Source organism: Cebus imitator, unplaced genomic scaffold (genome assembly GCF_001604975.1).
Source record: "Cebus imitator isolate Cc_AM_T3 unplaced genomic scaffold, Cebus_imitator-1.0 Scaffold196, whole genome shotgun sequence".
Classification (NCBI taxonomy): domain Eukaryota; kingdom Metazoa; phylum Chordata; class Mammalia; order Primates; family Cebidae; genus Cebus; species Cebus imitator.
In genome coordinates this window covers 2,165,783-2,174,362 of record NW_016107511.1, presented here as the reverse complement: position 1 = coordinate 2,174,362, position 8,580 = coordinate 2,165,783, and the positions used below count along the sequence as shown (strand labels likewise).

The 8,580-nt window shown below is 47.2% G+C and overlaps 1 non-coding gene across 1 annotated transcript; it reads left to right on the top strand.

The window, feature by feature from the left end:
• The first annotated feature begins 7,281 nt into the window (after positions 1–7,281).
• Positions 7,282–7,400, top strand: LOC119473943. The gene has a single exon (XR_005203215.1). It is a non-coding gene; the product is annotated as a 5S ribosomal RNA (ribosomal RNA).
• The last annotated feature ends 1,180 nt before the right edge of the window (positions 7,401–8,580 follow it).

Below are 8,580 nucleotides of genomic sequence, written 5' to 3'. Positions count from 1 at the left end.
GTTACTTCACTTTTTCTTTCTCTTTTCTATAAAATGGGCAGAGGAGGACCCACCTCCTGAGCCTAGCGTGACAGAGGAACAGTGGAACCTACACCTCACATCCATCGCCAGTGCCTGGCCTGGAAGGGGTGAAGGGAACTCTTCCTATTCTTAGGGGCCGCACCTTCAGCAGAGGACGTGGGGAAGCCAGGAAGAAAGGAAGGACACTAGGCCACAGGAAAGAGAAAAAGCAGCTTTGGCAGGGCCTGCAACTCGGGTTCTCTGTTCCCTTGCTGATCCTCATTGGGGCAGATCTGAGACTCAACGAGATCATGTAGCCCAGGCATGGGGTCTCCCATCCAGCGCTTTGGGAGGCCAAAGTGGGAGGATCGTGTGAGCCCAGAGTTCAAAACCAGCCTGGGCAATATGGTGAGACCCTGTGTCTACAAAAAATAAAAATAAAAAATTAGCCTGGAGAGGTCATGTGCACCTGTAGTCCCAACCACTCAGGAGGCTGAAGTGGGAGGATGGCTTGAGCCCAGGAGGTTGAGGCTGCAGTGAGGCATAATCGCACCACTGCCCTCCAGCCTGAGCAACAGGTGAGAGCCTAACTCTAAAAAGAGAGAGAGGGAGAGAGAGAGAATGTGCAGAAAGCACATGAAGCGAAAGAACGCGTAGAAGGCAGGCCTGGCACATGGGAAGTGCTCAATTACGCTTACAGAAATGGAATACTTTTGTCATGCAATGAACTGGAGCACTGAGCCAGTGAACACTGGAAGTTCAGGATCCAGGAGCCCCCATCAACCAAGACACATGGTTTTTGCCTTCCTCTTCTTTGGGGTTACCTCCTGGAGCCTCCTACCTAGAGAGCAAGCCTCGCTTCTCCTGCTCCATTTGGAAGAGTTCACCCCTGAATCCTAGAGTTGGGGCACTCCATCTCAATGTTACATCCATCACTTTCTCAGGGGATGGGATTCTTATGCAAAGGACTTTTGGAGGCCTTGCCCGATAGCTCAGAATCTGGGGGTGAGCATATAATTTGGTCTTCAGTTAGGTATTGCCTGCCTTAGCCTGGACCAAGCGTTGGCAGGAATTGGTAGCTGGTGGCGAGCTGCGGAGAGGGTGAGGATGGGGCATCCGGCGTGTGAAGGACTCAGGCTGCCACATGGCTGGGAGGCATTCCCACCCCAGCTAGGACCTCCAGGACAATGTTGACTAGAATTGACCACAGCAGATAGCCTTGTTTGCAGCCTCAGGAGAAAAGTGCCCAATATTGCATCTTTGTGTAAGATGTCATCCACAGATCTTTTGGAGATATCCTTTAACAGATTACGGAAGTGCCTTTTTCATTAGAGGAATGCCTTTTTTTTTGGTCATAAACAGGTGCCGAATTGTACCTAATGCTTTAAGAGCTACTGAGATTATCATAGGACATGTTTTCTCCTTTGTTCTATTAATATGATTATTATGTTGAATGTTAAACCAAACTTACATTCCCAGAAAAAAAAAAAGCCACTTGTTCGTGACGTATTATCTTTTTTATCTGTTCTGTATCTTATTTGCTGCATGCCTGCTCATGAGAGATTCAGGCTTGTACTCTCCTTTCTTATAATGTCCTTGTCAAGTTTTGATATCAGTGCTATGCTGGCCTCATAAAATGGATTCAGAAATGTTCTTTCTTTTTCTGTTCTCTGAATAGTTTCTGTACTATTGATATTATTTCTTCCCTAAATATTTAGACTACTTGTTGACATCTGTGGTGGGTTTTTAAATAAGTCCACAAATTCTTTGATACTCTTCTGTTCAAGTGGTGCAGCGTAATTCTCTTTCTCTTGAGTGTAGGCTGGATTTCGGGACTTCCTGCTAATGAGTGCAGTAATGGCAGGTCACACCCAAGATTACTTCATGAACTGCAGCTTCTGTTGTAGCTTCTCGCCCCCTGTCTGTCTCTCCCCATCAGTCCCACTGGAGAATCCGCCTGCCGTGGAAGCAACCAGTGAGGACCCAAAGCCTCCCAACAACCATGTGAGTGAGCCTGATGTGGTTTCTTCAGCCCCAGGTAAGCCTTGAGGTGACTGCAGGAGTGACAGCTTGACTGGAGCCTCATGGGGGTCTCTGCGCCAGAACCACCCAGCTAAGCCCCTTCCAGACGCCTGACCCTCAGAAAGCAGGTGAGGTAAGAACACGTGTTGCTTATCTGCTGTGTCTAAGGTGATTTGTGATGCACCAACAGGTCACAAGTGCTGTGGCTCAGAAGTTATCTCTCTTAAGCTCACCCCTTGCTTGTTCTTCAAATACCTTTACAGTCCGCTAGAGCACATCCTACTTTAGTTTCCTAAAAGGAGTACGAGAGTAGTAAACTCGGTCAGTTCTTGCAAATTTGAAATGTCTTCATTTTATCCTCACACTTGATTCATAGTTTGGCTGGATGTCGAAAACTGGGTTGATCATCAGTTTTCCAGAAAAGTATGAGGACATCACTTGATCGCCCTCCAGCTTCCAGGACACTGTGGGGAAACGCAGTGTCATCATGGTTCTCGTTTCATTGTGTGTCATTGTTTTTTCTTCTCTTCTAGAAGCTTCTGAGATGCAATTTTTAATCCCTAGAGTTATAAAGAGTATTTTTTTGTTAATTATGAAGCTAATGGATTCAGTGCAGAGCATCACACAGCAGGGCTTTCTGTGCTGAGAGCACATTCATCATCTGCACTGCCCAATATGGCAGCCAACACCCACGCATGCTGCCGAGCACTCGCAATGTGCTAGTGCAACTGACGAATGAAATGTTAATTTCATTTAATCTCAAATGATTCTAATTTTAACTTAGTTAACCACGGTGGCTAGAGGCTACCATCTGGAATAGTGCAGATCTAGCTGTTCTGTGTACGTTCTGATAAAGTGTCTTTTTCTTTTTAATTTCTTTTTGTTTCTCTGGCTTCATTTTTTGATTCATCATTGTTAGAGATCCTTGATTGGGTCTCTTAAGTTTCTTACACTGATGTTCTTTTTCTCCATCTCTGCCTGTTTGTTCCTCCTTTGGAAATAGAAACAAAGGTTTTCTACCTCAACTTGATCTTTTTTTATTTTGCTTTTTTTCTTTTAAGTTTCAAAAGCTCTTCTTATTGTCAGATTATTTATTTTTAAAGGGTCTTATACTTGATATATGGATGCATTATTTTACTTTATCTCTGAGAGGGTTTTTTTCAAGTTTTTGTGTGTTCTACGCATTTTCTCCTTCCTCTAAGTTCACTGTATTCTGTCTCCATCATGTGACTGGTGCTCCTTAAATGTCTGGTAATCTGGGGCTATTTGCTCATATTTAAGACTTAAGTGCTAAAAGTCTGATTAAAAGCTTTGGGGGGCAGGGCTAGGCAGAGCTTCTCAGTGGGTGAGGTTCCCCTCAGAGTTCTCAGGTGGCAGGCCACCTGATGGAGGTCCCTAACAGGTCAGGGTCAGGAGTTTTTCTCTCTGGTTCCATTTCGTTTCTTAAGGGAAGCGTCCTTCAGTGCCGTGCCTACAGGAAGGCAGGGCTGCTGACGTGTGTCTGCCTTCCCATGTTCCGAAAGGTAAGAAACGTAAGAAAGCTAGAGACCTCCCCATTCAATATGAAGACATTCCCCACAGCCCACCGCCCCCCAACACCCCCACACACACACACACTTTTTTTTTCAGAGACGGAGTTTCACTCTTGTTGCCCAGGTGGGCGTGCAATGTCGCTATCTCGGCTGACCACAACCTCTGCCTCCTGGGTTCAAGCAATTCTCCTGCCTCAGCCTCCCAAGGAGCTGAGATTATAGGCATGTGCCACCATGCCAGCCTAATTTTATATTTTTAGTAGAGACGGGGTTTCTCCATGTTGGTCAGGCTGGTCTCAAACTCCCGACCTCAGGTGATCCACCCGCCTCGCCCTCCCAAAGTGCTGGGATTACAGGCGTGAGCCACCGCACATGGCTACATCCCCCCCATTTTTAACCCTGCATCTGAGCCCTCTTCTGCACTTTGCTGTCTGATGGCCCCTGGTCCAGAGCAGAAGGGCTCAATTTCTCCCAAATAACTAACCCTCCAGCCTCCTTAGGGGGGAGGGTGGCAGTTGCCTGGGTGAATGGGTAACTTCACCCAGACCTTTAGCAAACCCTCGGTTTTTGGCTCCACTGAGCATGGAACCTGGTGCCTTTGAGACCTGACATATTCTAGAGGACAAGGAAGCTCCTTCTCACCTGTATCCCCTCTGCTGACATTTAGGATGGACATTTTGGGGCTGTTCTGCCCATAACTACTCCTTCAGCATCCTCTAGCTTTCAGGGATGTCCTAAAATCTCTCTTCTTCAGCTACGTTGACCCTTGTGGGTTTACCTTTGTGTTTCCTCTATTGTCATCCTGGTGAGTTTTTTGGAGGGATAGGAAACAACCCACATGGCTCCTCCCCATGTCTAATAAGAAGCCTTCTTTGTTTTTGAAACTGATCCAAGGTCTCCACTTAACTTTCCTCCACCAGTTAGCCCACTTGCCTGCCCACATCTTCCCCAGTCACTCAGAAGGCTGCGGCCAGCGCCATTCTCAATCCCAGCTGCCTTCTTCTGAAAGCTCGTGTGGCTTTTCTAACCTTGGTATCCCTCCCACATTTATTTTTAATTAATTCAACCTCAAATCCCACTATCTCCAATGAAGCATTCAATGACAGGTTCAGCCCAGAATAATTTTTTGTTCTCCAATTCTCTTAGCTCCTATAGCCTGCACGTGTACTCTAACCCTATTTATTTATTTACTTATTCCTGGATTCATTCCTTTACTTATTAGTTGGGAACTTGTCTTCAGAACCTTTTGCTTTGTTAGGGTACATAAAACGCAGTCATGTAGCGCATATTAGCATCATGTGGGAAAGAAACAGAAAAGCCCCAGGTAGACCTGTAAACCAAGGACACAAGAGCATGCGCTGTCATATATTGAGTCCTACACCCTCAATGGGTGCACCAAAAATCAGCTTCAGGGTGGCGCGGTGGCTCACACCTGTAATCCCAGCACTTTAGAGGCCAAGGCAGGCAGATCACCTGAGGTCTGGAGCTCAAGACCAGCCTGGCCAACATGGTGAAGCCTTGTCTCTACTAAAAATACAAAAAGTAGCCTGGCGTGGTGGAGCGCACCTATAATCCCAGCTACTCAGGAGGCTGAAGCAGGAGAATTGCTTGAACCCGGGAGGTGGAAGTTGCAGTGAGCCAAGTTCACGCCACTGCACATCAGCCTAGGTAACAGAGCAAGACACTGTCTCAAAAAAAAAAAAAAAACAGAAAGAAATCAGCTTCACGTTTTCTAGCAGTCAGTATAAACAGGGAAACTTGATCATTTATCCAAAAACAAGTGTCCAGCGTGACAGAATCCTCCTTAGGAGAGTTCCGTTATCCAGCCTCTGCTAGGGCTCAGCAGGATGGTTGCTGACACGTTGGGTATTTTCACCAGGATATCCCATGACCTGAAATGCACATATCCTCAACTCCACCCTCACAGACGCTGGAGGTCGGGCAGTGGATACCACGGGACTGTCATGAAAGGTCACTGAGCTTTCCCAGCTAATATGGTAGAAGAAAACTGCCACACTCTGTCATCAGAGAATACTGAACACCTTTGTCAGAAACAAGACGCTGGACCTCCAGGCTAATGCAGGGTGGCATTTTGCCTGTGACCCCAGCAGTGTCTCCTGGGCAGTGCATAAGATTTGAGTTACAGCCCCAGCTTTTCACTTTTACATGATTTCCTGGTTTTCTCTGAATGTTGGTTTCCTTCCTTGTAAGACGAAAATATACTTACCCTGCCCACTACTCAGGACTAATATGAGAGTCAACTGAGTTAATATCCAAATACTACACAAATCAAATTTGAAATACTATACAAATCAAATTCAAAATACTGTACAAATCACATTTAAAATACTATACAAATCAAATTTAAAATACTATACAAATTGTTTAAAATACTATACAAACGCAATATATTATTATATTTTTGTTGTCTATGCTTTTTCCTGAGGTCTAAATTACCCTTTTGAGAAACTATACTGTCAAACCTCACGTGGCGTGAAGATGCCGAAGGAAACGCAGCCGTGACACACTACAAGGCCTTAAAACATACAGGGCTAAACTGCGTCCAAAATATAAACTGCATCCCGCAGCACTGAATACCCTGAACTTAGAATAGAAGCTAACACAGCAGATCTTTTTTTTTCTTTTTTCAGAGACAAGGTCTCACTCTGTGGCCCATGCTGGAGAGCAGTGGCGCTATCACAGCTCACCACGGCTTTGACCCCCCGGGCTCCACAGACCCCCCGCCTCAGCCTTCTGCGTAGCTGAAACTGCAGGCATGCAACGTCAAGCCCAGCTAATTTTCTAAAATTTTTGGTAGAGATGGGGTTTCATGATGTTCCCCAAGGCAGTCTCAAACGCCAGGGCTCAAGTGAGCCTCCTGCCTCGGTTCCCCAAAGTGCTGGGATTAGAGGTGTGAGCCACTGCACCCGGCCCAGCAGACCTTTAACACATGGGGACATGAAGCCAGGCAAGATGGAGACCATGTCAGGCCACATCTCACAAAGCCCTTTCTCGTTCTCTGTCGCATGAAATGCCTGCAACCGTGCAGTGAGGTCAGTATGACTACTCTCAATTTACAGGGAAGTGACATGAATTGTTCAAAACTCAGTCGATACATGGGAAGACCTTGTCAGTCCTAAATCTTGCTCAGCGTCCGTACATCTAAAGAATTTGTCTAACCGTAGACTATGGTGAGAGCGAGCACATACACTCACTCCAAATCAGAGGTCCCCAGATCCCAGGCTGACGCCTGGTACCAGCCCATGGCCTGTTAGGAATCACGCAGCACAGCAGGCGGTGAGCGGTGGGTAAACAGGCATCCTTGCCTGAGTTCAGCCTCCTGGCAGCTCAGCAGCGGCATTAGATTCTCATAAGGGCATGAACCCTCTTGTGAGCTGTGCATGTAAGGGATCTACGTTACCTGCTCCGTAAGAAGATCTAACGTCTGATGATCTAATGTGGGACAGTTGCATCCGAAAACTATCTTCTGCCTTTCTCCCACCCCCACCCACCTGGCTTCCACGAAACCAGTCCCTGGTGTCAAAACGGCTGGGGACCACTGCCCTAAAGGACCCCTCACAGTCCAGTGGCTCTAGGAATAGGTGACAGGTACATGACAGTACTGATAAGGGAAACCCCCTTGAAGGATGAGCTGAGCATGTCCTTCACATTTAGTTTAAAGCTGGACTGGAAAATGTTTCATAGGATCTCTGTTTAAAACTGTGGGGTCTACGGCCATATCACCCTGAACACACCTGATCTCATCTGATCTTGGAAGCTAAGCAAGGTCGGGCCTGGTTAGCACTTGGATGGGAGACCGCCTGGGAATACCAGGTGCTGTAGGCTTTTTACAAAATAAAATAAAATAAATAAACTGTCGGGCACGGATTCCTTTGTTTACCATCTAGTTCCTGACCTAGGAAAAGAACATTGTCTTTCTTGAGCTTTGTCTAAAATCCCTAGAGTAGATGATCCTCTGTTCTCAAACTGCCACTTCAAACGTCTCAGGGTAGGGGTTAGAAACAAAAGAAGCTCTTTTTTTCCCTGCTGCAACCACCACCCAAAATGCCAGCGGCTCATGGCTCCCCCCAAACTGCCGGGCACTTAGGAATCGCCCATGGTGGACAGGAGAGGCAGCAAGAGGTGAAGGACAGGAGGCAAAACCCACTTATGGCAACAGAGGTTGGTTGCCCCATTGCCAATACCCACATGACTGGCAGGGTGCGTGAGCCTGGGGTAAGAGGGGACAGGCATGGAGGGCTCACGGAGGAACTGCTGGAACTTCAGTACCATGGCTGTCTGCTGTTTAGACCAAACTTCCTACTGAAAACCACCAAAAATGCTAAGGAATAAAACGTTTACCTGCACCAGAAAAACTGATCATTATCAGACCGAACCCACATGAAGCCAGAACCCCAAAGAGATCGCTGGGATTTGAAGCTCTTTAGCCCTGGAGGCGTTTGCTAAACTCAGCACATTTGAGCTCCGGTTTTTACAGCTTCGTGGAGCAGTGGGAAAGGAGAGGATACTTAGGGACCACCCAAGGTGGGAACCTAATAGAAAAGTGTGACCCATAAGGCTGCCCCACCCCTTCCCCCAGGGGCTGCAAAGGGAAGCTGCAGCGCTGAGCAGAGCAGGGGAGGCGAAGGCTGCACCCGCGTAGCAGCCCTCGGCCAAACACACGACCCGCAAGCTGGGACCCAGCAAGCTGTGAATGTCGTTAAAAGCACTGCAGGTGGACAGTGGCCTCCCAGGGCAGAGGTAAGTGCAGATGCTCTCCAAAGAACACTCCCTCAACCCAAGCCTCAAAGAGCCTCCACAAATAACATTCTTAGGTTGGGGAGTGACCGTGGGAAAAATAAAGCACACAAGGAAAGAGCATCATGAGTGGGAAGCAGCAGAAACAAAGTCAGGGTGCCGGGCTTTCATTTGAAGCTTACGGTGACTATTTCAAGGGAGCCCTGTGGACTGCGTCTGATCACGCTGAGATCTGAGAACATTTTAGCCAAAAGGAGAACAGCATTAG